Consider the following 26,721-nt stretch of genomic DNA (forward strand, 5'->3'; position numbering starts at 1 on the left):
AATTGAATTATTTTTATTTACTCAAAATTTGACAAGGAAAATTTGACCAAGAATTGCTATGTTTTCCCCCATATCTTTATCCTCTCTACTTCTAAAATAACCACTCTGATACCGAACTGGGTATATGACAACCAGAATAAAGACTACATTTTCAAAAAACAACAAAAAAAAAGAAAGATACCATATTCTTAATGCTAGATATTGCCAAAATCATAAAGAGAAGAAGGCATAAAATGTGGATATAACAGTGAGGGTTCTCCAGAGAAACAGAACCAATAAGGTGTGTGTGTGTGTGTGTGTGTGTGTGTGTGGAGAGAGATTTGTTTTATGGAATTAGTTCATGTCATTGTAGGGGTCGACAAGTCCAAAATCTATACAGCTATCTTTTGAGCTCAAAACTCAGGCAGGAGTCCTGTATTACAGTCTTGAGGCGGATTTCCTTCTTTTTAGGAAACCAGTGTTGACAATTAAGGCCTTCAACTGATTGGATTGAGACCCACCCACTTTAATCAAGGGTAATCTCCATTAAGTCAACTGATGATAAACATTAATCACATCCACAAAAGACCTTTATAGGAACATCCAGACTAGTGTTTGACCAAACAACTGGGTACTGTAGTCTAACCAGATTGACAAAAAATTAACTATCACAGTGGGAAACATTCATAGAGAGTTTGGATTTACAAATGTTGATTTGCACATAATAGTGGATCATAAGGTAGGAGATGTTCAGCAGAGTTTTTTGTTTTATGTTTTTAAGATTTTATTTATTTATTTGAGAGAGATGGTGATAGTGACTGAGAGAGTGCAAGTATGGGGAAGAGGGAGAAGCAGGCTCCCCAATGAGCGGGGAGCCAGATGTGGGGCTCCATCCCAGGACCCTGGGATGATGACCCAAGCTGAAGGCAGAAGCCCAACCCACTGAGCCATCCTGGTGCCCCGTGTTCAGCAGTTTTAGAAAGGAAAATGATTGATGAGCAATCATCTGCCTTCACATATTCACCCACTTTATGCAGAAAAATCTCTTAGTCTGGAAATTTTCCTTCATATGGTTGCATGTCCTTTTGTTAATGGAAGAAGTATTTCAAGGGCTTTCCTGTTAGGTTCATTTTATATAGTTCCGTTGCAACATTACATTGTAAACATCTACCATAAAGGTTCGCTAGTGATTACTCTTAATTCGTATTCAGATGAAAGCAAAGAGAAGGAAAAATACACAAGCAGGAGTCTTGTAATTATGCTACATAAAATTATTAGGCAATTTAGAAAATTGTTAGTGGGAAACTGCCCATCATGCATAAAAATAATTTTGATTTTGATGTACAGCATTTAATGTAAGAATGATTGTAGGGAAACCACACTATTATTTTTCCCATAATTATTCAAGCACATTTGAATTTACTTTAAAGAAAGTGATATCTTTCTAAAGTTGAGTCTTTCCAGTCCAGAGAATACTTGTTTTGGCTCCATGATGAAGTTCATTTTCCGAGGCTTGCTGTGAACTGTAAAACTGTTAAAACAAGAAAGAATAATTACTAATGTCTTCTTTCCCCCTTATATCAAAACTAGAGAATAAAAACAGTGAGAGAGATACTTCCCTGCAAACTGAAGTATATATGTTGTAGGCATATCAGGTAGGTTGTGGTCTTACCCATTTTCTGCAATACAGAAATGCTCTTAGCTAGTATTTTTGGCATGTATTTGTTTATATAGATAGTTGTCACTATACTGACAAATATGTTCTGTTAAAAGATCATGAACGTGGTACCTCTCAGGTTCTGTGTTCAGATGGCTTCTTGCAAATTTTTTAGCTAAAGAAAGTCAATATTTAATCAGGGCACATCTTTCAAGGGTTCAAAGTATACTACATTGTCTGCTGAATGTAGTTAATTTGCATAAATCTATTACAAATCGATGTTCAGTAGTATTTTAAGAATTCTTAAACATAGCTTTCAGGATAAAGTTCAAGCTCTTTGGTATGGCATATCTAGTTTGACCTATTTTGGAATGTTTGTCCTAACTTGGAGCTCCCTCAGAGAGAAATTAGCTCTGCCCTTTTAACTCCTGTCTACACATTGTAATTCTGCACCCTCAAGCATAACAAGGAGGATCAAGGAAGTGATAGCCCCCGTAAACAATTTTTCTCTCACAATAGTTTGAACTATGAGATCAAAAACTTGTGGTCCATTTGTATAGGGTGCCAACCTGTCAGAGTTCACAGACGTGTCAGTTCATGTATGAGTAGTAAAAGGTTGTCCAGAGGGTGGAGAAAGAAAGAGAGGTAAGGTCCATCTGGGTCCCCAGAGAGAGTAGTCAGTTTCTTTGGGCCCCAAATGGTAAGACACCTCCCCTTCACTTGACTTACAAGATGAAACACTTTGCTCTCAATGGGAAACATATAAAGGTAATGACATTTTAGTCTTGATCTGTCTTCTCAGCTTAATTTACCAATATCCCTGATAGCCCACCCCCAACACACCTTAATCTTCCCAGTGGTCCCTCAGTGAATCTTGTTCTCTCACCCCCACAGGCCATTGTATAGGGAAGGATGCCTTTTAGTACAAAAGGTTATATGGAAGAAGCAAGCCTAAATTCACCTCCAGACCCTATGTTGGTAGGCTACGTGATTTTATGCATATTACTTTAACCTTCAGATTTCTCATCTCTAAAATTGAGAAAACAGCACTTAACTTGGAGGACTTTCAGGATAATTAAATGAGACATTATCCTCATAGCTCCCAAAATGGTGCCCAACACTTTAATCATCAGTGGCTTCTAGTCCCATTTTTGCCTCTTTGAGACAGATTCTAATTCATCTTTTAAGATCAGTTCAATCATTCCCTGATGCAGTCTCCAGAGTCACTCATTCTTTCCCCTCAGGTCCCTGAAAATCCAGTTATAAATATTTATATCCTTAATTGCATCATAGTCATCTGTTTACATATTTCTCCAAACTGAAAATAGCCAATTTTTCTGGTTCTCTGAAAATAAAAAGGAGTCTTAGAAAACTGTAGGGCCCAGTAGACCTGGTCCAGTCAGAGATGCACTAAGAAAGTTGCTTGAATTAAGAGCCAAGGATTGAGGAGTAACAGAGGAAGAAGAGAGTTGTATTCCAGGCAAAATACATGGAAATGCATTTAAGGGAAAACATGTGCAAAGAAAGAACATAGTGAAAATAAGTCTCTGAAGGAAAGGTCAGTGCTTCTGAGAAAAGGATGTTGACCTATGTAGAGGCAAGACTTTGTGAGGCACATTAAACAGTTCGTTTCACCCTAAAAATAAGGGTAATTGTCCTCCTTACTGAGTACATCTTACATACAGAATCTCTTTGGAGCCTTCAAATGCATTAGCTTATGCAATTGCCAATAGCCCTCTAAGGTGTTTGCTATTACAATCCCGGTTTTACAGAAGGGGAAACTGAGGCACAGGCATGCACAATGACTCCCATAATGTTTACAGGGAATGGTAGAAACTGGGTGCAGACTCACAGCATCAGGCTCCAGTCTGGCTGTCCAGTACAGAACTGTTTGGAAGGGGACCAGGGGGGATGCTAGTCAAACCAGCTTGCCTGATTCCTGCAGAAGTCCCAATGATCCACGATGGCAGCATAGACTGGAAGAGCGAGAGAGTTATTTTGCGAAAGCAAATTTCAATTTAGCCAGAACCTTGAAGTGAAGGCTTTGAATTGGAAAGAAGGTTGTAAACTGCGATCAGAATTAGTCATTTTAGTGATTGACACATTTCAGGGCCAAATACGCCACGCTGCACCTTTACAAGAGGAACTGTTTGAGAGAAATGACTGCTGGTTTCTACAGTGTCCGGATCTAAAATATGGGTTTAAAGGGAAAGGCAATCCACCGTATCCCAGGTGGGGCCTGATGGAGGTTATGAACAACCATGTTTTGGGGAGGATCTTTAAAAAAAAAAAAAAATGAGAGACACAGAGAGAGAGAGGCAGAGACACAGGCAGAGGGAGAAGCAGCTCCGTGCAGGGAGCCCCATATGGGACTCAATCCTGGGACCCCAGGATCACACCCTGGGCCAATGAAGGCACTTAACCGCTGAGCCACCCAGGCATCCCTGGGGAGGATCTTTTAAGCTTAATTAGGTCCTATGTGTAAACTAGCAAGATCAAGTCACATTCAGGTTGGATATTTGAGAAGCTTTGTATTACTATGCAAAATCTGAGTCAATTCCAAGGATAGAGTGGACACAATAACAAAAAGGAATTGATTTATGCAAGTCAGAAGACACTGCAGGAGCCTGTATTTACATCATTCATCAGGAGCATTTGTGTTTGGCAGATTAATGCTGTTGGTGGAAGAAGTTATAATGTTGACAATATGCTTAATGCTCTTATTCCTCTCTTTAATTTATGAAAAAAAAAGCTCAACTTTAAAGACGAAAATGCAGTCAGATGTTTAAGCCTAACAAACTCTCCCCTGAGATTTACTGAGTTTCTTCTTCAGATGAAAAATAATTTCTGTAATCAGTGGTCTCTGAAAAACCAAACCAATTAATTTGTGCATTTTTATGGCTATAATTAGGCAGCCGAACACACTGAACTTGATACTCTAAGGATAAGCTACCAGCATCACTGTACTTCTTTACAAGGAAGACCCAAGGATTATGTCTTAAACTAGACTATTTCCCATTGTTGGACTACCCTGACTTTAATGAAAAATCTATTTTGAAAAAATGGAAACCCATTGATTTCCCATCACTATTTCAGAAAAGATCCATCATGTGTTGCTATATTTTTCCCCTAATTTTAAGGCAGGCAGGGCCACCAAGAAGTCAGGACATTTGTGGATAATGGAAGTCACAAATAAATATTTCAAAAACACCCAACTGCATTTTCAGATGTAGACCCTGCTTGGGTTTGGAATAATGCATTTTCTTTGATCACATGCCTAAAACAGGAAGAAAGAAGCACAAAACCACTCCTGTTTTTTAGATGCTGATCCGGAGGCTCTGAAAAGCTAGTTAATTTTTGCATTCATACTAAAGTTAATATTCTTTCCATTAAACAACTTAGTAACTTCTTAAAATTTACTAAAAAACACTGAAATTTTTTTCACATGTACAGAAAGGCATCAGCATTCAATTATTGATTTACGTATTTCTTTATCATAGACTTGTATGTTCTTAAAGAAATATAATCTGGGCAGCCCCGGTAGCTCAGCAGTTTAGCGCCGCCTTCAGCCCAAGGTGTGATCCTGGAGACCCGGGATCAAGTCCCACATTGGGCTCCCTGCATGGAGCCTGCTGCTGCCTCTGCCTCTGCCTCTGCCTCTGTCTGTCTGTCTGTCTGTCTGTCTCTCTCTCTAGTGTGTATGTGTGTGTGTGTCTCATAAATAAATAAATAATAATTAAAAAAAATTAAAAAAAGAAATGTAATCCTTTTATGGAAGTGATACATTTTGAGCTCATATCTTCTTATTCACATGTTGTTTCTATGAAAGAAATACCTGCTCATTAAATAGAAGGTAGAAATAGAGATCTTTTTTAAAAACAAAAGAAAATAGCCACATAGTTCTGGAACTCATCCAAACACAGTAACTGTGTCTTACTTAATTTCCAGTCTTGTACATGTTTGCCAATTTTTTCACTATATTTTGTTTTATTTTTAGGTGTGCTTAGAGAGTTATGGTATAACAGCTATATGAGGACCACTTGTGTGGTCAGAAATTGAGCTCAAACAGACTAACGCACTTATAGGAACTATTGGTCTTACGTTGTTCTTTGACAAGGTTCGATCCAGCAACTCAAAGGAAATATCCAAAGCCTAATTTTCCTTTCATATTTTTTCTTTCTTCCTAAGCAAATGCCTTGCAATCCCTGTTTCTCATTTCCACCTCTCTCCTGGACAGCTCAACAGAGAACTTACCTTTTGAAATACCTGGCTGCAGGGGTCTTGTGCCTCCGTCTTGGTTTCTGACTTGATCCGTGCATTCGTTTTCCAAGCTGAGTAACCATTCCTAGTGATCCTTTCTTGCTAAGACTGTTGCACAATTTAAAACATTCAGTAATACCAGCTGTTCTTAGAAGAACAGAAGTCATAATTAGGAATGCAATGATTTCACACTAAACTGTAGTTATGCAAGATGTAACTACATTTTAGTGTTCATCAATTTTTATTTCATACTGTATTTATCTTCAAGCAACAAATGAACCAAGTGCATTGGGTTTAAGATACACAGAGCTGAATTTACTTAATATTCACTCTCTCGTTTTTACTGCAAAAAAATTTTTCCGTCTTATGTAAACTCCCTATGAAAAATAATTTCTTCCCCAATACTATAGTGTTGTCTGTTTGCTCAGATCCAATTAACACCAAATGGTACAGCCATCTTGGAAAACAGTTTGGCAGTTTATCACAAAATTAAACACACTATTACCCTATGACCTTCCAACCCCACTTCTAGGAAATTGCTCTAAAGAAATGAAATTTATGTTCATATATAAACCTGTACAATAATGCTCATAGCAGCCCAGTTGCCCCAAATTGGAAATAACTCAGATGTCTTACAGGAGGTAAATGGATAAAACAAACAGTCCTATATATACAATAGAATGTTACTTAGCAATAAAAAGGAGCAAACTATCGACATGTACATTCTGGATGAATCTAAGTGAGAGTAGCCGTATTAAATACCCAGGGATTCCATTTATAACATGCTGAAAATGCAAGAGACAGTTCAGAGATTGCTAGGGGTTAGCACTGGGGGAGGGTGCAGTTGTTAAAGGAACAGCCTGAAAGAATTCTTTGTGGTGTTGAGATTGTCTCTTATCCTGTTTGTGATGGTAGCCACAAGGATGTTTGCATGTGTTAAAACCCATAAAGTTCTACACTGAAAAACTGAGTACTACTGTATGTAAAAAATAAATAAATAAATAAATAAATAAATAAATAAATAAATAAATCCACACTTTCACTAGTTCTATCACATGCAAATAAAATAAAATATATAATAACACCTGCATCTCCTATTGTCATTTCCCAAAGCTCTGAAACCTCGCGTAAAATTATGCTTCCCATTTCAGTTAAATGATGCTTTTGATTCTGGACATGACACGTATGAAGGACTCAGAGACCAGGCTGAAGAAGGAAGAAAATCAGTTCAGATGCTGTGTCAGGACAAGTCGACATTATCATTACATAGAAGGGAACAGAGAAGGCCATGTGGCAACAATGATGTAATCTTTGCCTGACATACAGAGGCTTGTGGGGCTGGCCTGAATGGCAAATAATTGAAGTCTTTGTACTTAGTTACCCCCCCCCCCAAAAAAAGGACAATTATATAAGAAATCTGGATCACCCACCAGCAGATATAGAACTGAATTGCTGGACGCTGTCCACCTGTAAAAATTGGATTTCCCAAATGCTTCTGTAGTGCTTATTCAGCACCACTTGGGGTTTTATCATTCTGCTTATTATTTTTTTTTAATGTTCATGGCCAGAAGTGAGGATGGTATTAAGGGCAGTGCTGTGTCCTAGTTCTGTGTCTACTTGGTCCTGTACATTAGTGAGAGCATGCCCATTCTATACCTGTCCCCAGCTACCCGTGGGTAATGTTTCGTGGCATTGGTGTGGCTTTCAAACAGGAAAGCCTGTTTGAAGCACCTTTAAGCTTTGTGGAAAAGGATGTGTAGCACCCTCCTAGAAACTGGGTTCCATCTGAATATGTCATTTCGACTCCTGTCATTTTGACTTCAAATGTGTACAAGGAAAGCATTAACCAATCTATCAAGCGGTGCCTATATAGCTTGCCCGAGCACCACAAGGAATTTCAGCCACATTTGCTTTTGAGGATATAATGATTTAGAGGTTATACGTGATTCTTTGGCCAACAACAGTGCTGCAGAGGATCTTCGGTTGGTGTCGTTCTTCAATTAGACACCTGCACCTTCAGTGCACTTGTTTAAGCGTTGTGGAAGTGTTGTTTATTCAATCAGCAGGTGTTTATTTTTGCCTATCCTGAGTCAGACATCACTTAAGATTTTCAAAGATCTTTTCTATGTGTGTTTTGGAAAAAGAGAGAGGAAAAGAGAAAGAAAAAAAAATTAGTGATAGAAGCTGAGTTAAGCAAGCTTAAACAGGATTCCTGCCAGGGTGAATTTGAGACCTTGTAATGTGCTCATCTGCATTATGACGTCACAAGGCTGGACCCTGGTGGGTGCTAGTTCTCGAATCTCTCTGACTGTGGAAGCCCCTGTCAGAGTTTCCCTGCTGTTGTTGTTTTCTAGTTGTTAGAACAATTGGGCCCTAGTGTTCTGCTCTATACACTTCAGAAAATGATTTTATGGATGATAGCAAAAAAAGATCCTCTTTCCCTTCTTAAATATTTAGTATTGATTGTGAATCAGGCGTGTTGCATGCTACCTCAGAGCGAAGGCAGTTGCCAGCAGTGACCGGTAACATACGGCCTGGTTTCCCTGAATTATTGTTTGCAAATTGGAATTCAGCTGTGCCAGTGGTAATCCCCAGAGTATGTTGGAATGGTAGAGTTTCCAATCTGCTATAATTTTTGGAAGAAGTAGATGTTTAAGTCAGCTTTGCTATGTGGTAAATTATTTTCTCTGCTTGGGTAAAAACTGTCAATTAAAAATGGCAGGTTTGCAGCCAGAATTTGGTGAAAATGGCCCATGTCCTGAATAAGTATGTTCTCTGCTCTAACTAAACTGAGTATGTGAATCATATAAATTATATATGGGTTTTTGGTAATTTGAAGAGAGACTTCATATGTAAATACAGTTTTCTGTTCTCTTAGCCCATGTATTTGAGCTATATTTAATGTTAGCTGCATATGGGTGTTTTTTGATATATGACAATTTTTAAATTCTAGGTGAAGAGTTCGTGCACATCAATACAATTGTGTTCAAAGAAAATAGAGCACAATCACAGACTAAGAATCAATTTCTAGAAAGAGATGATGGCTTAACATTTACTAATGTTTTTCTAATGTCTAAAAATAACATGAACTAAGTGTCAGTGTAGCACTGTATTTAATTTAATATCATGAATTTATACTGTCTTAAAATCATTTTATTAATAAGTTGACAGATTCCATCAGTCAATAATCTGGTAGCATGTTAGCTTAAGAAAAATAATTATTATTATTATATTATCATATATCAGTATATTATATATATCAGTATTATTATCATATATCATATATCAGTATATATTTATTGTATAGAACTAGGATAATTATATATAATAATCACATATAGCTTAAAAATAATAGTAATTATTATTATATTATCATATATCAGTATATTAGTATATTATCATATATCAGTATTATTATATATCAGTATATATTTATTATATATAACTAGGATAATCATCTATAATAATCATATATAACTGACATATATAACTATATTAATTATATATTACTATATTATATATCATTTTAATAATTATAATTATATATCATTAATATTTATCACTATATTATACTAATTTTTTATATATCACAATAATAATTATTTTGTATGTAATAATAATAATGATGGTATTATTACTATTATAATTATTTTGAGAGAGAGAGGGCATGCCCATGACCATGAGCTGGAGGGGGAGGGGCAAAAGGAGAGGGAGTAAAAGAATCTTAAGCAGGCTCCATGCTCACCATGGAGCCCAACTGGGCTCAGTCTCTCCACCCTGAGATCATGAGCTAAGCTTAATTCAAGAATTGGATACTTAACTGAGTCACCAAGTCACTCTGGGTGGTTTAAATTATTTTTTATATGTTGTCATACTTACATTTAGAGGATGATTGCCAAAAGAGAACTGAGCTATATGTATTGTCATTGAATTTAGAATATGTAATTGGGGGACAGCCCCTGTGGCCCAGCGGTTTGGCTGCCACCTTCAGCCCAGGGTGTGATCCTGGAGACCCAGGATCGAGTCCCACATCGGGCTCCCTGCATGGATCCTGCTTCTCCCTCTGCCTGTGTCTCTGCCTCTCTCTCTCTCTCTCTGTCATGAATAAATAAATAAAATCTTAAAAAAAAATAGGGTATGTAATTGGTGGTATATTAACATATTCTTGGTATCCTTGGCTCATTCTGGAAAATGTCAAAACTCTAACTGACACATCATTTGACTGAGCCAAAACTTATAGTGAACATTAAAATTTTCTTAATTTTACCAAAATGTCATTTTTTTCTCTGTATCCTATATGTGTGGAGAACCATAGATACACCGTGACTACTGTTCTGAAATCATGGTGGTGCTTATTGTTAGTCTATCTTTTAAGAGTTTTATTGAGATAAAAGTCACATACCATAGAATTTATCCCTTTTAAAGTGGACAATTTGAGGTTTTCATTATATTCACAGAGTGGTACACAACCACCCGCCACTCTCTAATTTCAGAATATTTTCATTTCCCCCCCAAAAAAACCTCGTATCTATTAGCAGTCACTTTACATTTTCCCATCATGCCCTGGCAACCACAAATCTACCTTCCATATCTATGGATTTGCCTAATCTGGGCATTTCATATCAGGGGGAGCACACAATATATGGCCTTTTGTGTCTGGATTCTTAAATTAACAATGTTTACAAGTTTCATTCATATTTTGGCAGAGATAGATAGTTCATTAATTTAAAAAATAAATAAATAAAAATAAAAAAATAGTTCATTAATTTTTATGAGTAACAATCCATTGTATAGATACACCAAATTTTATTTGTTCATCCGCTGATGGACATTTCGGTTGTGTCCACTTTGTGGCTATGGTGAATAATGCTTCTATGAACATTTGTGAGTGAGTTTTTACATGGACATAGATTTTCATTTCTTTGGGGCATATACCCAGGAGTGGAATTGCTGAGTCATATGATCACTCGGTGTTTATCATTTTGAAGAACTGCCAAACTTTTTTAAAGTAGCTGTATAATCTCAAGTACACCAGCAAAGTGTGAGAGGCTCAATGTCTCCACATCCTTATCAACACTTGCTGCTGTCTGCCTATTAGATATTAATCATCCTATTGGATGTAAAATGGTTTTCATGAGCATTTCCTTAATGTTTGATGATGTTTAGCACATTTTCATGTGCTGTATGCCATTTGTGTATTTTCCTTGGAGGAATGTCTATTTAAATCCTTAGCTCATTTTTAATTGGATTATTTGTCTTTTTATTGTTGATATAAGAACTTTTTATATATTCTGGGTTCAAGTCCTTTATCAAATATTATTATATAGTCAGTGTTGCTATCTCCGTTCCCTATGGCTTTTCAAACTTCATTCCTGATTTAGAATCTGTCACCCATTCCAGGTTTACACTAAAATCTCATACATTTACTTCTCATATATTTGACATTTTATTTTTAAATACAGTCATATACAATTATATAATATATTGGGAATTTATTTTTGTATGTGACTTGTGGTAAGGTTCTAGCTTTATTTCTTTTACACACCTAGCCAATTATACCAACACTTATGAAATGTTTTTTTCTGCTGAATTAAATCATTTTTTAATATATTGTGTTCTAATATCCATTTGCATTCGATTCTGAAATTTCTATTTCTTTCTTTAGGCCACTTATTCATCCCTATGTGAATATCCTATTTTGATTGCAGTAGTTGTTTAATGTCTTAAAATCCAAGAGAAAGAGGAACCTTACTGGCTCACTCAAGCATGCACCTCTTGATCTCAAGATCATGAGTTCAAGCCCCATGTTAAGTGTTAAGTTCACACACACACACACACACACACACACGAAAGAAAGAAAAAGAAAAAAAGAAACAATAATAAAAATCCAGAAAAAATGTGTCCCTCATTTTTCTTCTTTCTCAAAATTTTCTTGCCTACTCTCAGGTATTTCTTCTTCTACATATATGACAGTCATTTATTGTCTGTTGACTTCTTTTTAAATTGAGATTTTGTTTGAAATCTCATTGTATCTATACATTAATATGGGAAAATGATTTATGGTATGGTCTCCTTCATAAAATGTACTTTATTTGCTCATTTTTTTATTATTTTAATAGATTTTATAGTTTTTCAAAGAAAATTATATTCTTCAACTTTCTTATTAAATTTATCTTTATTTTTTTGAGAGGAGGATCACTATTTTAAATAAAATTTCCCTCCAATATTTATAATTTGCACATCTTACCAAGTTCTCTTAGGAATTTTTAAACTGTTTAGTAATTTCTACTATTTTCCAGATAAATCATCATATCTCTAAGTAAAGTTTACTTATATTCTTCTTATGGGATATTTATACTTATTTAATTTACTTGTCCTATTGCATTAGTTAAAATTCTCATAATAACACTAACTGTTGGTTGAGAGTGAGCATTCCTTCCCTGTTTGTCATCTTAGAATTTTATTATTTTGCTTTTTACTCTAATTATGAATAACTGCTAATTTTGTTAATTGCCTCTTGGTTGTTCTCATTTAATATACTTAATATTTGCTTAATTATGGCTATAGAGTTTATAGGGTTGGCCATCATGTTTTATTCTTTTAATATACTATGGATTCACTTTTTTTTCTTTTTCTTTTTATTATTATTTTATGATACATATAGTCTTTGATCCCCATCCCCTTACTCACTTCCTTTCTGGAAACCATCAGTGTGTGAGTCTGTTTCGTGGTTTCTCTGTCTCTGTCTCTGTCTTTCTCTCCCTTTTTCTCTATTTTTCCTTTTCTCATGTGTTTTGTTTCTTAAATTCCACATATGAGTGAATTCATATGGTATTTGTCTTTCTTTGACTGAGTTATTTTGCTTAGCATAGTACTCTCTAAGTCCACCCATGTCACTGCAAATGGCAAGATTTCATTCTTTTTTTATGGCTGAATAATATTCTATCATGTGTATTTGCCACATCTATTTTAGCCATTCATCCGTCAGTGGACACTTGGGATGTTTCCATAATCTGACTATTGTAGATAATGCTGCTATAAACCTAGGGGTGCCTGTATCCCTGTGAATTAATGTCTTTAATTTTTGAGTTAATAACGAGTAGTGCAATTTTTAGTTCATACAGTAGCTCTATTTTAATTTTTTGAGGAATCTTCATACTGTTTTCCATAGTGGCTGCACCAGTTTGCATTTCTACCAATAGTGCACAAGGATTCCTTTTTTTCCACATCCTAACACTTCTTTCTTGTGTTGTTTATTTTAGCCATCCTGACAGCTGTGAGGTGATATCTCATTATAGTTTTGACTTGCAACCCTGATGATGAGTTCTGTTGAACATCTTTTTATGACAATCTGGATGTCTTTGGAGAAATGTCTATTCATGTCTTCTGCTGTTTTTTAATTGGATTGTTGTTTTTGGGGTATTGAGTTGCAATATTTATTTATTTTGGATATTAACCCTTTATCAGATATATCATTTGCAAATATCTTCTCCTGTGCAGTAGGTTGCCTTTTAGTTTGTTGTTTCTTTTGCTGTGCAGAAACGTTTCATTTTAATGTGACCTCTGTAGTTTTATTTTTGCCTGTATTTCCCTGACCTCAGGAGACATATCTTGGAACATGTTACTATGGCCAATATCAAATAGCCAGTATTTCATTTGAATTGTATATCCATATATACAAGTAATCGATATGTTGTTCTTTTTGCATTATGTTTATTAGATTTGGATATTGAGGGTTTTTTTTTTTTTAGTTTCATAAAATAAGTTTTATAACCTTCCATATTATTCAGTTGTTTAGTATTATTTATATAAGTAGATGTCATCTTTTATATTCAGGTTAGTAGAATGCATCTGGGAAAACATTTGGGTCTTGGGCCACTTTTTAATGATAGGCAACTGATTCTTTCCAATCTTTTCTGTGATCATTGGACTGTTTAGGTTTTGTGCCATTTTGGAAGCCAATTTTAGGACATTATATTCTGTTTGAAACTATCTTTTTCCTCTAGATTTTTAAATCATACACTACAAAGGTATCCATAATATTTTTATTATTTTCATGAATATCTCTTTTGTCTATCTTGTTACATGTCCATTTATCATGTATGATGTGCATGTTTGCTTCTCTTATTATTTAAATAATCACCCTTTCTAGAGTTTACCTGTTTTGTTATTTCTCAAAGAGCCCTCTTTCAGTTTTATTTAATTTTATATTTTTGACTTTTGTTATAGCTTTTCGTTCATTAATGTTAGTTTTCTTTCTTCCCTAATTCTCCTCCTGTTCTATTGTAATTTATATTAATGCTTGCTTTGTCTTGGAAGTTTTGGAGTGAAACGTGTTTGTTAAAATAATTGGTATTCAGAGGCAATTATGTGTGACCAATGTCTTTATCTGTGATCTTGCTTAAAAATAACTGTGCAACCTTTATTGAGATGCTACCTTTTCCTAAATGCTTGAATCAGCTTTGAACCAATGTAATTGATTTACCTATAATTCAAGCGGCTGCAAGACGATAGATCCCTTGGCAAATGATTACAATTATTGCTTCTGCAGTTATAAAATTAATGTGCTAAACACTTAGCACAAGAGATCATATATTAGCTTACAATAAGCACTTTGCTTTTCCATATTGTCTACTGTAATTATTAAGCCTCTGTTGCAAATGTATTTTAAATTTCGAGAGTGATTAAAATGGCATTTTTATTGTTTACTGTGGTCATTGCTGACTATAGTAAATTGCTTGCTGAGTCAGCTTAAATGTAGAAAATGTGCACATATTCTGGATTTTTTCCCAGAAAGGAATGTGACTTCTGGTCATATAAATGCAGAACAAATCCCTTTGGATTTAGAAATTTGTGAATTTCCTTAGGCACAGCAGATTAGCCTGTTAATCTTTCTTCCTTAGCAAGGTTTAAATCCTGGAGCAATTTTGTGGACTCTCAGAAGTAATATTTTTACCTAAACACTGGTTATTATGCTGAAGATCAAGGAATAAGACCCACCAAAAGAATACTTGACCAAGATCATATAGAGAAATAGATGATACTTTTAAAAACCCAAATAATAAATTATACAAAATTTAACACATTAAAATATGAATTCAGGATCCCTGGGTGGCGCAGCGGTTTGGCGCCTGCCTTTGGCCCAGGGCGCGATCCTGGAGATCCAGGATCGAATCCCACGTCAGGCTCCTGGTGCATGGAGCCTGCTTCTCCCTCTGCCTGTGTCTCTGCCTCTCTCTCTCTCTCACTGTGTGCCTATCATAAATAAATAAAAAAAATTAAAATATGAATTCAATTTGCATAGGTGGTATTCAGATGGAAGCAATGAAGCATTAATATACATGGGAAGGATCTCAGAGAAGATGGTGTTAGTAGCTGATTCCAGTCCTGGTAACTGTTAGTTGAGGGAAGAGGATTTATTGATCAACTGGATTGCAGTAAAAACAACATTGGATTTGGCATCAAATCTAGGTTCTGCTATTTACTATTTCTGTGAACTTGATAGTCACATAACCTCCCTGAACCTCCATTTTTACAGGTTTTAAAAAGTTTTCTAAATGTCAGTACTTTCTATAAGGGGACAGTTCATTGACTCTCATGGTTCTGTAGGGTAAATGAGGAGGTCTTCACCATGATGAAGCAGGTGCTGTAATACTGTGAAATCCTTCCCATGTATATTAATGTTTCATTGCTGCCATCTGAATACCACCTATGCAAATTGAATTCATGTCTTAATGTGTTATATTTTGTATAATTGGGCAGCCCTGGTGGCTCAGCAGTTTAGCACCATCTTCAGCCCAGGGCGTGATCCTGGAGACATGGGATCGAGTCCCACGTCCAGCTCCCTGCATGGAGCCTGCTTCTCCCTCTGCCTGTGTCTCTGCTTCTCTCTCTTGTGTCTCTCATGAATAAATAAATAAAATCTTTTAAAAAAAAAAAAACAAAATAAATTTTGTAGAAATTATTCTTTGGGTTTTTAAAAGTATCTGTTTCTCTACATACTGTTGGTCAATACTGTGGGAGTTGGAGGAGGATCCTGGCAAGTCTTCATCAAGAAGAGATGATTGGGAGAATTACTGTAGTTAAAATGTCCATATTACCTCCAAATGATCTATATAATCAGTGCAATTCCGGGATCCCTGGGTGGCGCAGCGGTTTGGTGCCTGCCTTTGGCCCAGGGCGCGATCCTGGAGACCCAGGATCAAATCCCACGTCGGGCTCCCGGTGCATGCAGCCTGCTTCTCCCTCTGCCTGTGTCTCTGCCTCTCTCTCTTTCTGTGTGACTATCATAAATAAATAAATAAAAATTTAAAAAAAAATCAGTGCAATTCCTATGAAAATACCAGTGGCATTCTTTATAGAAATAGAAAAGAAAATCCTAAAATTCATATATAACTATAAGGACCCTCAATAGTCAGAGCAGTCTTGAGCAAGAAGAATAAGCTGGAGCCATCACACTTCTAGATCTCAAAATATATCACAAAACTACAATAACCAAAACATAATGGCCCTGGCTTAAAAGCAAATATTAGACTAACAGGTCAAAATGGAGAGCCCAGAGATAAATCCACACATTTACAGTCAACTGATCTTTGGCAAAGGTGCCAACAACACATTAAGGGGAAAGGATAGTCACTTCAATAAATGGCACAGGAAAACTGGATATCCACATGCAAAGGAATGAAAATTGAACCTTTATATGACATCATACACAAGAATGAACTCAAAATGGATTAAACACTTAAATATCATCCCTGAGACTATAAAGCTCCAAAAAATTAGGGAAAACTCTTGACAATGCTCTTAGCAATGATTTTTTTGGGGGGCATATAACACTAAAAGCACAGGCAGCAAAAGGAAAAATTAGACAAGTAGGATTGCATCAAAATAAAAAGATTCTTCTGCACAGCACAGGAAACAGTCATCAGGGTAAGAAGGGAGCCTGTGGAATGGGAGGAAACACTTGTAAACCATATATCTAAAAGGGGTTAATATCCAAAATATGTAAGGAATTCATACAGATCAGTTGCAAGAAAACAAAACATGTTTAAAAATGGCAAAGGATCTGAGCAGACGTTTCCAAAAGAGGACTTACAGATGGCCAGTAGTTATATAATAAGTTTTTAGCATCGCTAATCATTAGGCAAATGCAAATCAAGACCACAAGTTATCACCTCGCTCAGAATCGCTATTATCAAAAAGACAAAAGATGTGTTGGCGAGAATGTGGAGAAAAGGGAATACTTGTGCACTGTTGATAGGAAAGTAAACAGATATAGCATGAAGTTTCCTCACAAAATTAAAAATAGAACTATCATATGATCCAGCAATCCCACTCCTGGGTATAGATCCAAAAGAATTGAAAACAGGATCTTCAGTGGTGTTCTGCACACTTATGTTCATTGTATCATTATTTGCCAATAGCCAAGATATGAAAACAACCTAAATATCGGTCACTGGATGAATAGGTAAATGTACTATTATTCAACCTTAAGAAAGAGGAAAATTCTGGCATTTGTGACAACATGGATACACCTTGAGGATGTTATAATAAGTGAAATAAACTAGAGATAGGAAGACAAATACTGCGTGATCTCCCTTGTATGTGAAATCAAAATTTAAACTCACAGAATCAAGAGTGGAGTGGTGGTTGTCAGGGGCTGGGGGAGTGGGGTAGAGGGGTTCACCATCATGAGATGGTCAGGGGTACAAACTTTCAAGCTTTGCGAGATGAATACATTCTGGAGATTGTACAAGAGTTGAAAGTACAGTTAATTACACTGTATTGCATACTTTAAATTTGCTCAGAGGGTAAATCTTAAGCATTCTTACCACCAAAACAAACAAACAAACAAAAAAAAACCCCACAAACTAGGTGATGTGACTAATATATTAAATTAGCTTCATTCTGGGGATTATTTCACCAGGTACACATATATCAAAATATCAGTTGTACACCTTAAATATATATAAATTTTTAAGATTTGAATGATTGATTGAGAAAGCAAGAGCATGTGAGCAGGAGGAGGGGCCTAGGGAGAGGGAGTGAAAGCATCTCAAGCAGGCCCAGTGTTCAGAATGGAGCCTGAAGTGGGGCTCGATCCCACAACTCTAAGATTATGACCTGAGCCAAAATCAAGAGTCAGACACTTCACCAGCTGAGCCAAGGCACCCCTAAATATATATATATATATTTTTATTTGACATTTATATCTCAACAAAACTGGAGGGAAAGCCACATAAAATTCCTCAAAGAGTATTTAAAATGTAAAGTTAGTCTATTTTGCAGCTCAAAGAGGATTTAACATGTAAAGTTAGTTTATTTCTTCTTAAAACTAACAATAAGTTAATAGTGATAATAAAAAATAAAAAGTAAAAAAAAGAAAGGTGAAATGGGATTTTAGACCGAGAAACCCAAATGTGGTATATTCCTAACAGGTAGGAAATGAGGAAAGCAATGAACTTATTTTAGTGGTTCTCAGAAAAAGGGAATCAATCCTTCATTATTTTGTCAGGATCACACACAGTCAACAGCCAAGACTGACCACACATGCCAATGAGGCTGCTTACTACACTTTGAAGACCCATGCCCATTTTAGTCATAAAGGTAGGGCTCCTGTCCTAGCAATATTCTTCTTTTTCCTGGTTGGAGAATTTAGCTCTCATACCTCTTTTGGAGAGATTGCTATTGTGTTGCAAACAAATGACTTCTCTGAGTCCCCATTTCTACATTTTAAGGATGCAGTGCTACCTCCTTGTTAGTCAAGGTGAGATGATGTGTTTCCGTTCACTAACTGCTGCCAGCATCCTTAAATAATCGAGGCACGTGAACTACCTTCCCTTGACTACTTTACATTTTCGTTCATCATTCTTTCCACAAATATTTCCTGATGCTGACTCTGTGATAGTGACAGTAGTTCTACAATAGGAAACAAGAGTCTTTGTCCCCACATTATGGAGATGCACATGAAAGGAGGCAAGTAGGCCTGAATCCAACAGTCATGGGAACAGATAAAGGTATGAACTGTAGCACGGGCTATGAGGGTGCTATGGGCTGGCCTGAGGAGCTGAGCATGCCTTCACAGAGAAATGGCATTTATCCAGGATTTCAAGTGTCAGTAGGAGTTCACGATGCAAGGATGAATGTAGAGTAGAGAGAAGGTTCTAAATATGGTCAATAGCTTGAACAAAGGACTAGATTCAGGGGAGGTCATGATAAGTCAAAGCTGCTGAGGAGATACTAAGGTGGCCACAGTTCCCTGACAGGAATCAGGAGAGTGGTATAGCACAGTCTCCATACTCTTGGGTTTGGCTTCAGTTTCAAAAGTTGGTGTTATCCATGAGGGAAAAATCATCAGTCTTCAGGAGCTTCAAGAGCTGGAATTTGGGCAGCCCGGGTGGCTCAGCAGTTTAGCACCGCCTTCAGCCCAGGGCTGATCCTGGATACCTGGGATTGGGTCCCACGTTGGGCTCCCTGTATGGAGCCTGCTTCTCCCTCTGCCTGTGTCTCTGCCTCTCTCCTTCTCTGTGTCTCTCATGAATAAATAAATAAAATATTAAAAAAAAAGAGCTGGAATTTATTTTATCAGAAACTGAGAGTAAAGACCTCAGGTGGGGGCCATCAAATATCAAAGATTATATTTCCTTGTGAATTTCCAATGACATAAGGCACATGTAGAACGGATGCGCGTCGAAGTTGCATTGAAGTGACATCTAACTGGCCTGTTTCAGCCAGCTGGGTTTTGGAGTTCTAGCTGAACCAGAAATTGATGTAATTTGGCTCAGTGTGTGTGTGTTTACTTAGAAGGAGACAAGTCACCAGAATAATAAATCACCTGAGGAGCTTTCAGTAGATAGTGTGGAATCCCTTTGACTTTTACATATATCCCTGACATTTACATTTGAATATGATACTCAGAAAAGCTGGGGTTATAGATCACAGCCTGAACTTCAGACAGCATATTTGTAGACCTGAGAGGAATAAAAAAGAAAAGATGAGAGAGAGAGAGAGAGAGAGAGAGAGAGCGCACTAGCTGTAGGAAATGCCTGTGATGTTTTAGGATCCAGTGGGTGCTCTTGGGTTTTTCCCTCCATGACACCCCACTTGACATAGCACTATTATAGGTGATGAATAGCCTAGGACAAAACCACCAGCCTGGGGAAATTAGGTTGTCATTCATGTAATAAATATTTATTGGACACTTAACATTGTTCTACGTGGTTAAGAAAATGAATAATTACATCTCTTACCTTTAAGTTCATTATCCATTGGAATGCTAGACTCATGAACAATTACAATAGTGTTGATTAGCATGTTTTGAGAACATACAGTGTCATGCACCTGATAAGTGGTTTATACCAATTATCGCATCAATCCTTTTGACAACAGTTTTTTTTTCAGATGGAATAACCAAGACTCCAAGAACTTTAGTAACTTGGTCAAGAACCCACAGTTTGTAGAATTAAACTCTGTTTTCTTTTCTACTGCAACTCATGTTCTTAAATGCCTCTCTCTTTTATTCCAAAAGATAGAAAAATAGATGCAGAGGAATAAACCCAGGAGTATCTGAGGATGATTAGAACTAAAAAGGCTTCAGGAAAGAGACAGTGTCTGAGCTCTGGATCAGTGCTCTTTATCGGGGCCAATTCACCCCTGTCAGATCACCAAGATTTTAGAAATGTAGACTCCACCCATGGTGGTTTCATTATGGGGAAAAAAAGTGAGTTGGTCATCTTTGGAAGGTAATACAGAATACATTCATTATCTTCAACACTGGTAAGTAAGACAAACAAACAAAAAAATCAAGATTTATCTCCCCTTTTCTATATAAAAGCATTCCAGCTAATAATTGAAAGAAATAATAGAAAATCACTATTTTGCCACCCCTGATAAATTAACATGTTCACTCTCTCAAAAACCATTCTGATGTGGTTAAAGAAACAAGAAGTTCAGAGGAATTTGTGAGCTATAATCTGGGGGATGAGACAGTCAACTGACAACTAATAGACAATTTTAACTTGTGACTAGTACTGTGAAGAAGATGAACATAATAAGGTGCAGGATGGTGGCAGAGGTAAAGGGAGAGCCTTCCTGGGTCGGGCGTGCTGGGCAGGCCTGCCTGATGAAGATGAATCAATGAGATGGTACCAGACGTGAGAAGAGCTACTGAAAAAGTTTTCAAGGGACCACCTGGGTGACTCAGTGGTTAAGCATCTGCCTTGGGCTCAGGGCGTGATCCCAGGGTCCTGGGATCGAGTCCCACCTTGGGATCCCCCCAGGGAGCCTGCTTCTCCCTCTGCCTGTGTCTCTGCCTCTCTCTGTGTGTCTCTCATGAATAAATAAATCTTTAAAAAAAATAAAAATAAATTTAAAAAAAATTTCAAGGCAGGGGATCCCTGAGTGGCGCAGTGGTTTGGCGCCTGCCTTTGGCCCAGGGTGCGATCCTGGAGACCCGGGATCGAATCCCACATCGGGCTCCCGGTGCATGGAGCCTGCTTCTCCCTCTGCCTGTCTCTGCCTCTCTCTCTCTCTGTGTGACTATCATAAATAAATAAAAAAAATAAAAAAAAAAATTTCAAGGCAGAAGAAAAGGAAAGACAGGTGTGAAAGCCCCAAGGCATGTTCAGAACATGGAAGCAAAAAAAAAAAAAAAAAAAAAAAAGAACATGGAAGCAGAAAAGATTCTATGGAAAATATATTGTAAGAAATATTAAAATACTTTAATATTAAAATATTACAAGAAAATGAAAGGTAATTGGAACATCACTTCTGTTTTCATGCATCTAAATGCATTTTGCCTTCCAAAAGTTTAGAAAGAAGAGTGCTACCAGTCAAATTTTTGAACTGATGTTATTATCAGAATCTTTGTAAAATTACTTGGTGCAGGACCAACAAGGATGGATTTGCATAAGCAGTGATCTGAATGCATGTTACATTAGAAATAGTAAATTCTATGTAGTCTGACCAAATATTTAAGGAGAATAAAGCCTTTAATTTAGTTTCAAAAGCCATGTTATGGAGGTAGTTAAGAAGGTAATTATTACCTTCTATCTAATTCCAGTGTATAATACACTTGGATGGCCGAAGTTCCCTTTTTTCTTTAGCACATTCTTCTTGCTAGATGTCCCCAGGGCAATTTTCTTTGTGGCCTTACACATTCTTCATTACATAACCAACTCCCATTGTTTGAACTACGTTGCAGATGACACCAAACTGTTTGTATGCCTTCTAGACACATATGTAGGTATCAGCTGGGGGGTCGGCCAGGACAGGTGCCTTTAAGAACCTAAATATTTGAAGAAGATGATAGGAAATCACAACATTGTGTATATCTCTTAAATGAATTCACAATAATCTAATTTGTGTGTGTGTGTGTATGTGTGCGTGCGCGCATGCATGTATTAGACAAATGAGATATACCTCTGAGCTTTACTCAGGCGGGATGAAGGCGGGATGTTAAACTGTCACTTGTGTCATAGATCTGTCTAGAGAAGGGTGTAATGAACATGCCTTCTCACGGATCTTACTTTCTCTGAACTAACAGTGTCTTTCTCATTAAATTTCTTCCTCCTACTGCATCCCCAGGTTTGGTGGTTGGTGTGGCTATCCAAGTAGTCTCTCTCACCAAAAGTGTGGAAATATTTTAGGTTCCTCCCTCCTTCCCACCCACAGTATCACTCAGACACCAAGACTGGTTGATCGTATCTCTTTGCTGTGCACCTGAGGGCCAGCTTCTTCTCTCCAGCCTCTCTGTTTCAGGCCAAAGACCTGGCAAATCACGTCTAAACCTCTGTAACGTCTGTTTCACTGCTTTGGATCTCTCCAATGCATTCTCCATATGGCCACCAGCATGGGCTGACTAAAATGTCTCATGTCCCTACAATCAGTAATGTTTTCTACTGAGTATAGAAAAAGTTCATCCTTAGCTTTATTTTCAAACTACGCTGTGATGGGACCCCAACTTGCCCAACTCTGATAAGCCTATATGGGCATCAACACTCAGGTACTTAAGGTGGGGTTAAAATCCTTGCTCACATTAGCACCGTTCCTGAAACTACACCCTCACTTTTGATACCAAGCCTTTTCGGTCATTGTCCTTTGGCCTGGGGCCCCACTCTTCTTCCCATGGCTACCTCTGACTCTTCTGTTCACAGCCCAGCTTAATGTCAGCACCTCTGAGAAAATCTTCACATTCCAGACTGATAAAGTCAATCGGCTCCTTGTGCTCTGAATGTTCTTTATTAATAAATCTACCTTCACATTTGCCCAACTGAACTCCAATATCTGCTTAGGCATCTTTCTCATTGACATGCCTGTGAACTATCTTCCCTGAGGGCAGCCACCATGGATTTTAAAATAGTACAGTGTGAGCACAAAGTGGATGTTTAATAATTATCTAAGGAATGACTAAGTGAGTGAATTGATCGGGGTGTACAGCTGGATTCCAGAAATTTCATGAGCGTTTTTAAATGTCACTTTTCTAGGTAAGTTAGGACTTAACATGTTATATGCATTTGTTTTTCCTACTCCCTACACACACACACACACACACACACACACACACACACACACCCCTTTGATAAGAAAAAGATATCTGCCCTATCTTTGTATTCTGTGTGACCACAAACACAATTGTGTTGCTCTCTAAAAAGCTTTTGGGTTGAAAATTACAAAAATGTGATAGAATTTTAAAATGTCCAGGAACTCTGTGTCAAGAGAGCTCAAGATCCCTCTACATCTGGTGAATAGAGAACTGTCCAGTGAGTATTGGAAAGTTCTAAGGCCTTCTGCATGCAAATATGAATGGCCGGTCTTCTTGTCACACTCAGTCTCATAGACCCCCATTCCCACTCTCTGTAAAACTTGCCTTATATAGAGTTCCTTTTAATAAATACAGTGGTGTCATATCTTTTAAGTGTTGATTGATGAGAAGATAGAGTTTATTGGAGAGGTGCATGATGACTGTATTGATAAGAGCATCTCCTTTAGCCCCAAATAGAGGCAGCATCCAAGGAGGGTGTACTTTACCTGAGAATGTCCCTAAGTACTTTGCATCCCTGAGGAATGAAAGCTGCAGAGGGGTTGCAGACAGTGCTTGGGAATATCCACAGGGGTTATAACCTATCCTTGGAAACATTATCAACATTTGACAAGTGGAATATATATCATAATTTTCTAGCAAGGAGTGTAGCATGCATTATTTTCCAAGAAATATTCGCCCACAGTTGCTCCCTTCCTTTGTGCAGCCTCTAGAAAAGCTGCAGTTTAACGAAGAAGAAAACTCTGGACAGGGTTATAAGATATGTGCATTTAAAAAATAGTTTTTGAAATTCCACATGCTCAGTTCTTCATATACATTTACAGAGTATTTTCTGTGAACCAGGAAGTGAGTATGCAGTGAGTAAACATGAGCCTTGACTTTGAGGGGCTCCTGTCTTTAGATGTTAACATATTTTTGTGGTTGGAATAAATTTAATTCTTAAAGAAGAAAAACATAAAGGGATCTACTATTTATGTTCAGGACACCTAAAGCCTGTTTGTGTTTTATTTTTTATTTTATTTTTTTTAAAGATTTTTTATAAAGTGGTTTCCTTCTGGGTCCTGCTAATGACAACTTTATTTTTTTTAATTGAGACATAATTGACATGTACCATTGTAGAAGTTTAAGGTGTACAACATGCTGATTTCATACACTTATATATTGCAATATGATTACCTTTGTGTCATTAACTAATGCATCTATCATGTCATGTAATTATCATTTTTTTGTGGTGGAAATAATGAAGATCTCTTAGCAAGTTTGATGTGTATAATACAGTATTGTTGTTTATACCCAATGTACTGTGCATTAGATCTCCAGGACTTATTTATCTGCCAGTTACCAGTTTGTATTCTTAAACTGCATCTCTTCTGTTCCTCTCCCCATACCCCTAGCTCCTGGTGACCACTGTTCTACTCTCTGTTTTTACAAAGTTTGACTATTTTAGGTTTCCCATGTAAGTGATATCATTGCAATATTTTAGTGATGACTTTATCATTTTATTTTTTTAAGATTTATTTATTTATTTTAGAGAGAAAGCAAGCACATGCACACAAGTGGAGGAGAGGGACAGAGGGAGAGACAGAAAAATCCCCATGTAGACTTCCTGCTGAGTGGGGAGCCCAATGAGGGGGCTTGCTCCTAGGACTCCGAGATTGTGACCTGAGCCAAAATCAAGACTTAGATGCTCAACCATCTAAGCACCCCAATGTAATGATGACTTTTTAAAAAATAAGTTGTCTTCAACTTTCATTACACGTTTTTACTGATATATATCCTAACCATACCATCAGAGGAACCAAAAACTCTGTTGAGCTCTGGTGTCTACCCTGAAAGTCAACTGCAAAGCCTTAGATCTATAGTTTCTCAAGAATGCTGAGAAACACAAACCCATCCTGTGTTATTCAGTGTGTAATAACCTCGGACCCTGAGTTAGTAGGGAAAGTAGGAAGACTGTGAGAAGCACTGGGAACTGCAGCCAGCATACTTTTGGTGTCTTACTCCCAAGCACAGACTTGGTGAGACCCGGGCAGCCAAGGAACTGGAGCTGTTTGGGGCAGTACTCCTGGATGGTGTTGTGAGCTGAGGCCAGGCAGCAGCGACTGCCCTGAGAGTACAGGAGGCTTTCTAAGGGGATGTGTGAGTTGAACTGGGATCCCCAAAGTGAGGAGTGCTTACCTGTTGAACATTTTGTAAGGACAGGAAGTGAGCTAATATCAAGAAGAGCCCATGAGATTGAGAAGAGTCGGGCCAGTTCTCTTTATACTCAGCCCTGCACTGGCTTGGGGCCCAACACAGTGAGTCTTCCCTTTCTCCTGGCCATGTGAATGAGTGACACAAGGCCTGAATGAAGGAAAAACTTAATTTTCCAAGATGAGATTATTCATCTCAGCTAAGATGGGCTTGAGTGGCCCAAGAGACCCAATCCCAAGGAGCCATGCCTTCAACACACCAAGATCTTCTCACACTGGTCCACATCAGGTGTGGGTCTGGTCCCAGGCTCAACCCAATTCAGGGTAAACCTTGCCTTAATTCATTTTTTAAATCACATACATGTTTTTGAGTACCCTCTCTGTATCAGAGATCGTAAAGGGTAGAGATAAAAATAATAGATAAGGTTATAAAAACTTATGATCTGGTAGGAAAAGGTACAGTGGAGGATTTCCCAGGGATGTGATAGATGCCATGGTGATTCTCCACAGATCTCCAGGATAGGGTGCTAAAGATGAATTTGGAAAGAGCTTCATGAAATTGGTTTCTGTGTATGTGTTTTTTGTTGGTTTCAGAGCAACAGCTCTATAGAAGACTTCAGAAAAGGGATAGAAAGTTCTGTAAGCAAGTAAGTTTGAGAAACACTATTACATCCCTCTCTAGTAAATTTTAAAAAAATGCATTAGCATACTGCAAGTTCTCAAATCCTGCAGTAAAGAAAGCTCCTTATTTATCCTCATGGATGTCTCATTGGGGAATGCTGGTCTTTATCTTCCAGAGGGCTTTCCTTAGTTTTTGTGGGTATGTCACAGGCATAATGGAAATTGAAAAGACTTTCCAATAGAGTTTGTAAAGTCAGAGCTTCTCCAGGGTGGAACCAACCTCAAATGTCATCTTGACCAGCCTTCTAGCCAACCAACCAATTAGAGACTCTACAGAGTGGCCTTGGCAGCTGGCTAACAAGTTCTCCTTGGTGGAAACCTCAATTCACTCTATATAGAACTAGGATTTATAGCCTCTGACTCTTCCCCTGCTTGTTACTTTCTGAAGAAATCTGCCCACACCCTCCTCTGGA

General features: G+C 37.4%; 1 protein-coding gene and 1 long non-coding RNA gene across 8 annotated transcripts in view; one reads left to right on the plus strand and one right to left on the minus strand.

Annotated features, from left to right (window-relative positions):
• Positions 1 to 26,721, plus strand: part of NRG3 (neuregulin 3) — a 1,041,408-nt gene that overhangs the window by 507,496 nt on the left and 507,191 nt on the right. The gene's annotated exons all lie outside the window — the stretch shown is intronic.
• Positions 54 to 6,030, minus strand: LOC102151392. Its single transcript, XR_005358071.1, has 3 exons — positions 5,891 to 6,030; positions 3,489 to 3,612; positions 54 to 1,510 (listed from the first exon to the last, which is right to left on the minus strand). It is a non-coding gene; the product is annotated as an uncharacterized LOC102151392 (long non-coding RNA).

This window comes from Canis lupus, chromosome 4 (assembly GCF_011100685.1).
Source record: "Canis lupus familiaris isolate Mischka breed German Shepherd chromosome 4, alternate assembly UU_Cfam_GSD_1.0, whole genome shotgun sequence".
In the NCBI taxonomy this organism is placed as follows: Eukaryota; Metazoa; Chordata; class Mammalia; order Carnivora; family Canidae; genus Canis; species Canis lupus.